The sequence below is a fragment of the Periplaneta americana genome, chromosome 12 (genome assembly GCF_040183065.1).
Source record: "Periplaneta americana isolate PAMFEO1 chromosome 12, P.americana_PAMFEO1_priV1, whole genome shotgun sequence".
Taxonomy (NCBI): domain Eukaryota; kingdom Metazoa; phylum Arthropoda; class Insecta; order Blattodea; family Blattidae; genus Periplaneta; species Periplaneta americana.
The window spans coordinates 170,029,667-170,038,623 of NC_091128.1; positions in this window are offsets into that span (position 1 = coordinate 170,029,667).

The window sequence follows — 8,957 nt, forward strand, 5'->3', positions numbered from 1 at the left end:
AGAGAGCATACCCGCTAGCAGCTACGAGTACACCACGGTGCACTATGTTCTCCGCGATAAGAGACGTTAGTCCCAGGGTGCTCTGTGCTGACGACAGCTGGTCTAGTATATACAGTCACGAAGCTCAATACGTAGTAAATATGCATCCATAGATAGTTGCCAACCACTAGGATCGCTAATATCACCTCATTACAGACAATGCGAAATAGTACCGGCACAGTTATTGTTCCTAGCACCCTCACAACTCAAGCTTCGTGACTGTATATAGATTAGATTAGATTAGATTAGATTTATTTATTTAACCTGGTAGAGATAAGGCCGTCAGGCCTTCTCTGCCCCTCTACCAGGGGATTACAACTATAACATGAACAATAAGATTACAATTAATATTAAATTTACAATTACAATTACAATAAAAATTAAAGTACGACAAGAATACCTGATTAATGAAAGCTAGACATTTTATCATAGAAGTTAAGAACAAAGAATATTTTTGTATTTACTAAATTACAAATTAAACCTACAATAACAAAATTCTATAGTGATGAAATTACCGGATATTGAGATATTTTGTGGTAGATTAAAAGAACTATTTACAAGAAACCATGTCTGAACGAGTCTCAATTACTGACCAAGTGCCTAGTAAGTTTGCGTTTGAATTGAATTTTATTTCGACAGTCCCTGATGCTAGCAGGTAGCGAGTTCCAGATTCTTGGCAGGGCTATTGTGAAAGAGGATGAGTATGAAGAGGTGCGATGGGATGGTATTGTTAGTATTGTTTCATGGCGAGAGCGTGTGTTCAGATTGTGGTGGGAAGAAAGGTAAGTGAAGCGAGACGACAGGTACGAAGGAATAGAAGAGTTCAAGATTTCGAAGAGAAAGAGAAGTGAATGTAAATTTCTTTTCTTATCTAGTTTAAGCCAACCTATTGCTTCCAGGGATGGGGTAATATGATCATATTTACGAACATTGCTTACAAAACGTACACACAAATTATGAGCACGTTGAAGTTTCATTTTGTTGTCGCTGGAAAGGTCAGTCAGTAAAATGTCAGCATAGTCAAAATAGGGAAATACAAGGGTCTGCACAAGGGACTTTTTTAAGCAAGAGGGAAGATGAACATTTATCCTTTTTAGCACATGAATAATAGAATATACTTTTCTGCAGGTTTCTGTGATTTGCATGTCCCAGTTGAGATTATTATCCATGTGAATGCCAAGATTTTTTACCGAAGAACTGAAAGGGATATGCACTGTACTTACTTTAACGGGGGAAATGTCGAGGTGCTTTACAGCGTCGGTTTGCCGTTTGTGTCCTAATATGATTGCTTGTGTCTTTCCAGGATTGATATTAAGATGGAATTTCTTTGTCCATGTCACAATCGAGTCAATGTCTTCGTTCAATTTATCTATAGCGTCATTTATTCGATCTAAGCGGGAAGAGATGTAGCATTGAAGGTCGTCAGCATACAAGTGATAGTTACAATGCCTTACATGAGATGTAATATCACTGACATATATTGTGAACAACAATGGTCCGAGTACCGAACCCTGTGGTATACCTGATGTTATGTTAAGCCAGGAAGAGCTTCGATTCCCGGATACAACACATTGTTGTCTTTCCCGTAAGTAGGATTCGAACCAACTCACAGCAGTCTCTGACAAATGCAGATTTCTCAATTTATGGGTGAGCAGGTCGAAATTTACAGAGTTGAAAGCTTTGCTAAGGTCAAGAAGTGTTAGTATTGTTACTTTATTAGAGTCGATTGCTTCACGAATGTCTTCGGTCACTTTAAGTAGAGCAGTGCTTGTGTTGTGTCCAGCTCTGAAACCTGACTGATACTTGTCGAATAGTTTGTGTTCGTTCATGTAGTTAGTAATTTGTCTGTGTACGATTCTTTCCAGTGCTTTTGATATGGCTGGCAGGATACTGATTGGTCTATAGTCGTTCGGGTCGGTGGGAACTTTGACTTTTGGAAGAGGAAGAACGAAAGCTTGCTTCCATATTTTAGGGAAAGTTGAAGTGATTAAGGAACTATTGAATATGTGTGCAATTGTAGGTATTGCTATGTCTTGTATTTTCTGTATGAGTAATATGCTAATGTTGTCTGGCCCTTGGGCTTTTGTCTTGATGCGTCGGATGGCTTTCATTACGTCAATGGGAGTGACGTCGGTAAAATAGAATTTGTCTCGAGTTGGGGGAGCTGAGTCAGGCAAAACTGTGTCTTGTTTCGTTGTGTCGTTTAAGGTCGGGTCCTTTACAAAGTGTTCGTTCAATCGGTCAAGTGGGATGGGAATGTCTACTAGACTGTGGTATGGGACAGAAACATGGACATTACGACGAAGTGAAGAAAAGCGAATAGAAGCTTTTGAAATGTGGATATGGAGAAGAATTCAACGTATAAAGTGGACAGAATAAGAAATGAAGATGCTTCGAGCCGAAAGTTTTCGGTCATAAGTTGACGAGATAGTCGCCTCGTTTTTCTGCTTAAATATTACATATCTATGCTGAGAAGGAATTAAAACTACAGCCTCTTAGGAATTGCGCTACAAATCTTGAAACATTTTCGCCCGCTCAACAATTTATGTCGCTCACTGTACAAAAAGCAAAATAATATCTGAACTCGCGCTCATCAGTTGTTAAACTGAATACGCACAGTGACGTATAGATGTCATATCTAGTCAACACAAACACTTAGCCATGGATTCTTGCATTCCTTGTTTGTATGACTTTGCTACTAGGTAGCACTAGCGACGCCATAGCCGCTTGTATTTCCCATTAGTTCACTCTATGTCCGGTAGATGGTAGAACAGTGATGAAGGAAAGTGCAAATGTGGCGAGAACATAGCCTACTATTCGTGAAAGAAACAAATCTAGGCTTTAAAATGAATACTGATGGCCAGTTTGTTACACTGTACTCAAGTTTATGCACTGCACCAATATTACGGAATATTAATCGATGAGTTACATATTTCAAGGTAATTACATAACCTGCCAGCTGCAATTCTATTTCTGGATTGATTGAATCTGCCAAGACACGCAAGAAACGGTTCACGATACCTACGACATTAGCAACAATGTTAGCAATAACTCGAAGACGTCATGTATTCAACCTGACAACACAGAATGTTCAATTTGAAATACGGAGAAATGTGAACAGTGACAATACTATCAAATCCGAAAAGAGTAAGAAAATGCCGGATGTTAAAGACCCTCAGCAAATAGAAAGAAGAAGACAATTTTGGGAACAAGAGAAAGAATTTGAATCCAACGTAGATTATACTAGATTAAACGATTTTGAGAAGATGATTCATAAGACACACGCAGACGCTGTTACTAGGGGTCATTTCACCTATGATGACCCTGAGAACGGGGACAGAGTCTTCACCCGTCTTCGACATTTCCTAAAAGGATCATGCTGTGGCAGTGCGTGCCGACATGTAAGTAAACGTCATATTATGTTTAGTAATTTTTTGATTTTGAAAGCATGTGTTTAGGCCAACTTTGTTTAGAAGGGTAAATTTATAGAAAAATAAAAATACAGTTTTATTCATAGAATGGGGTTTATTTTCATAGGAACTTTTGTTTCGTTTCAATTATTTCATTATTGTTATTGTGGCAAATGAAATAAATAGCAATTCAAGCTATTCATTGGCAAGTTTATGCTTTTTTTTTTTTTTTTTTTTTTTTTGCAAATTCGTACAGTACCAGAATTTTTTAAATTTTCTTTTTGCTAATGTGAACTGCTCTTATTCAGTGTTATTGTGATAGTAATAGAAATTGTTGTCCCAACGCACTGAGAAGATTCGGCTCTTTAACTGGATTGAAGTGTGAACCTTGCAATTTGTCGTCGTTGTGGAAACATAAAAATTTTGGGGGAAAAAAAAATGACCAGTTCCGTTGCAAGTAAAAAAAAAAAAAAGTGTGGTGTATCAAAGTCCATAAAATCGAAATGACAGAGCATATTTTAAAGATTTTGACCGCATAAATGCATGCATATTTTAGATATTTTTAGTGCATATACTGTAAATCCGATGTTTAATAATTTTATGTTCAAAGTTTTAAAAAACAAAGGAATTGCTATATCAAACTCATGTTAAACATGCATTTATATATAAACTTGTTCAATGTTGGCCATGTTATGACTAAGAATGTGACGTTGCGCCGTAGCCTGTCTTTCTCGTTAGCCACGTAGGCTTAATCAACAGTGTGACGTAGACTCAGAAATTGGTTTATACCTGAATAAATCCCACTCTTTTAGGAACAAGACTACTATTATTATTATTATTATTATTATTATTATTATTATTATTATTATTATTATTATTATTATTATTATTATTATTCGAATGAAACGTTTCTACGGTGATTTATAAATTGTTATTGGTGGTTAATAATATTAATCGTACATGTACGACTGCATTGTGACTATAGGATTAAATTTCCTACTTTACGACAGTCGACAACTATTGTTTATAATCAACAGTACAAGCCTATTGTTGCCACAAGATCACCTCAACCACCGATCCAGAGTTGCGCTCGGGCGTGAGTTCGACTCCCGCTTGGATTGATTAGCTGATTGGGTTTTTTCCGAGGTTGTCTCCAACCGTAAGGCGAATGTCAGGTAATCTATGGCGAATCTTCGGCCTCATCTCGCTATCACCAACCTTATCGACACTACAGGGTATATCAAAAGTCCGGTAACAATTTCAATATTTTATTACACAAAAAACTACTAATGATAGCACTTTCAAACACACGTCAGTTTAAAGTCAAACTCTCAAAGTTATCCAGCCGCTTAATTTTCAGCGACGAAGCGACATTCCATATGAGTGGGAAAATTAACAAGCACAACTGTTGTGTTTGGGGTACACAGAAACCTCACAGAATCATTGAACATGAGCGTGATTCACCAAAGGTGAATGTTTTCTGCGCGTTGTCACAACGAAAACTGGACGGACCTTTCTTCTTCATTGAGGCTACTGTGGCTGGACATTCATATCTGGACATGTTGGAGCAATGGTTGGTGCCTCAACTTAGACAAGATCTCGATGACGATTTCATCTTTCAGCAAGATGGGGCTCCGCCACATTTCCACAATGCAGTTCGTGCTTACCTGAATACGGAGATGTCTGATCGTTGGATAGGACGTGCTGGAGTAAGGGACAGATGTTTCATGAGTTCATGACATGGCCACCAAGGTCACCCGATATGACTGCATGTGAATTTTTTCTATGGGGGTAACTAAAGGACCGTGTGTTTGTACCGCCTTTGCCTCGTGATTTAGAGGAACTAAAAACCAGAATTCGAGAAGCTGTCGCCACGGTCACAGAGGATACTATGTTGAAAAGGGTATGGGAAGAGTTTGATTATTATTGTTTGGACATCTGCCGAGTCATTCGTGGTCCACACATTGATCTCTGTAAGGTGTAAACAGAACTTTGAGAGTTTGACTTTAAACTGACGTGTGTTTGAAAGTGCTATCATTAGTAGTTTTTGTGTAATAAAATATTGAAAGTGTTACCGGACTTTTGATATGCCCTGTAAATAACCGAGTAGTTTATACAGCGTCGTTAAATAAGCAACTAAAAAAAAAAAAAGATCGCCTCTTCTAGAAATGTATCTTACAATACACGTTTCGAGATAAAATATGAAGACTGTAATTTTAACATACATACACTTTTCCCTGATCTGTTTAATTCGTCACTTTCGTAGAAAAAGTAACTTATAACACACTTGCGGAAATGGCAATTGCAAAACTAATATGATTGGAGCCGTGCTTCAACTTTCGGCTAAACTAGCGCTGAGGTAGTTCCCTTTGTACTCCACTTATACACCTTGCATATATGAATCTCTGACAGGTTAGGCTTGGTTGGTTTAGTCTTTTGTTATACCTTGCATATACGACCAAATGCATCTCAACAACAAAAAAGTACCTTATAAATTCAACGATTTTCACTTCTGAAATCACCGGAACTACTTCAGCTCTAGTTTCACCCAACTTTCATCCTCGTTTTGCAATAGAGCTCTTTCCACACTTGTATTACAATCATAAATACACTATTTGGTAATTTTAAAGATATGATGGAAAGGTATGTCATAAAATTCAAATAATCCTCTGAACTAATCCACTATCCTGGTCACATAAGTACCTCAGCTTAATGTCAGTTAGCTATCTTCTCATTTAACCCGACAAGGTTAGTGGGTTAGTTGAGGGGATTATTTAAGTTATTGACATCCAGTGGCGTATACTGGTTAAAGGGTTTGGGCTACCGCTGACCCTATTATTACACAAAATATATCTAACAATTACTTTAATTTTAATTACTATGGTAAAACTAATAATACAAAATTATTACATTATGTTATATTATAAACTTTTTCTTTTGTAATTTCCTTGGGCTACCGCCGGTAGCCTGCAAAATACGCCCCTGTTGACATCATTCCTTTTCGTCGTATTTCTGTAAACTATCTTTTTAACAACGTCAGAGGACTTTCAAATCTTTCGCGAATTTTGAATAATCCTTTAGTTTCTCAGAATTGCCTATCTGTGAACCCATGGAACTACAATCTACTCTTTCATCCAACGATAAGAGATGTCACCACTAAAAAATCGTACTGTAACTAACACACATAAACATTGATGTGTTGTAAGTTATCATTCAAAAGCAATATTATAATTTCATAAACATCAGCTAGCTTTGTTTTCATTTCCAATCATAAACATGTCTCTAGGGAGTGCAGATTGTTTCTCAATGGTCAGGGCTCCTTATCAATCTTACCATAAATATTTCAGAAGTAGGCTACTATTCTATTCTTTCAAAACATTACATACTGGTACTTGGGTCGAGACCAGATCACTCACATAAAATAATTGAAACATAATTAAATATTTTTCCTTTTTTGTCACATATTTTCCAGTGTTTTAGCACAAAAAATAAATATTTTCCCGATTTTTAGCACCTAAAAATTCGAGCTCTAGTAAATAATTTTTACCTGTATATATTCCTTTTGAGTGTTTTCAATTGTAATATATCTTTCTTTGTTTTCAGTGTATCTACGACCATGTGAAGGTTCCAGAAATAAAGAAGAAGGGACGAAAATTCAATACAGCATATTGGACATACGACGATGACAGTGAAAGCAATATTAATTTATCTGAGAGCTTCAATAAAGTGAAACCACTGGCCAGGAAAAAGAACCAAACTGCAACTCAGAAACTAACAATCCCACCACAGCCTGCTCCCCAGGATTCATAGTTCGCTATAGTTTATTTCTTGCAGTATTATGAATTTTATCAACATCAAAAGATTTCAGTATGTCCTGCTAAAACAGTGATAAATTACTAACTTCGAAGAAACAATTTCCCAGAAATAGTGAGGAGTATAAGCTTGCAATATTTACAGCTTGTAGTTCAGTATTTTTCCTGAATTTTAACACGATAATTTGTATATATTTTTATTTTTATTTTTCATCTCTCACAATGAAATAATCTCTGGAAAATGGAAGGGAAAAGTATGCACATTTATTTGTCGAAAACGTCATATTAAGATAGGTTTTCTTAAAATTTAAAATCATAATATTTAAAAAACAAAAAAAAGCGATTAGTTGTATTAAGGGGCCGTAGGATTTAAATTTCAATATTTTCGTCAAAATTATCAATTTTTTGTCACTTTCATACTCACAAATACTTCAATGTCTTGTTTATTTCTTTCATAAAATATCATCAGTTTTGTTCTGCCACCATTTTAAAGCCCACACAGAGTAACATAATATAGTGCAGTGCTATTCTAATGTCAGCACATGGTGTTATGTTTGTATGCTATTGTCTCACTTTTTTTAATATGTATAAAATGCTCCTTGCGTCACAAATTTCGTCATATCATGTTGAAACTTTCAGGATATCTTCATAAATGTACAAATAACTGAATTTTCTCTGGGTTTTAGTGTGAATTATATATTGGTGAATTTTTCACATGTTAAAAATACCCAAAAAGAAATAAAAAATGGTGAAATAAAAAATCCGGAAGTTAAAAAATGTTTGCTATAAATATGTTAATCACATAAATATCCAGATAAAGTCTTAATTGCCTAACTTTATAGTAACTACTGACCATTCAGTTCTAAAAGTAAGAATTGCAATGAAAAGAGCATTGGTATGAGATGATATAGAAAAAACAATACAACAATTAATAAATGAAAACCTGTTTCACTTGTGAAGTTCAAATTTGGTATGATAACTAGGGACCGGATTTTTATGTAATTACATATTATATTCCTTTCAACCTAACTGTATATAAATAACAAATTTTTGCGAATCTTGTAATTACCATTAATATATTAAAATTTGATACTACACATTTACCCCACATTACATATTATGGCTTGGTATTACATAAATCTACATATTTAGGGGTTTTATTCATTTTTACTTCTCTGAAAGGAAAAAAAAAAAACTTCTGCTGGGAAAGTTTACAATTTGAAATACACAGATTTTTTTACCTACCCAAGAAAGGATATATTTCGGGACGAAACATAACGTCCTTAGTTCCAGGAAGTAATAGAGGCACTCACCCCATACTGTCCACTGTAAATATGAGTGAACAAAGGCAACCTTTCTCATACAACTACCTTGTATTGTAAAAATCACTCAAAAAGTAGCGTTGCTTTAATGCAGTGGATGGGACGAGGACGACATGATTTGTCTCGAAATATAATTGTTCTGCACACGTCTTAACAAGCCGTTCCCATGCAATTTTCAACCTTATCCACCCTCTTCCTAATTTTTCCAGGGAAAACCCGTGTCAAGTCTGACATGAGCTACAATAAAGTAGCCAACTTTTGTAAAGAAGCTGGAGTAAAGGAACAAATTGGAAAGATGTTGAAAGATTAAAATAAATAGCTTTTCAGGTTATTGCTTGACCTCTTTACTTTAAATTTAGTAGACCTATACGGAA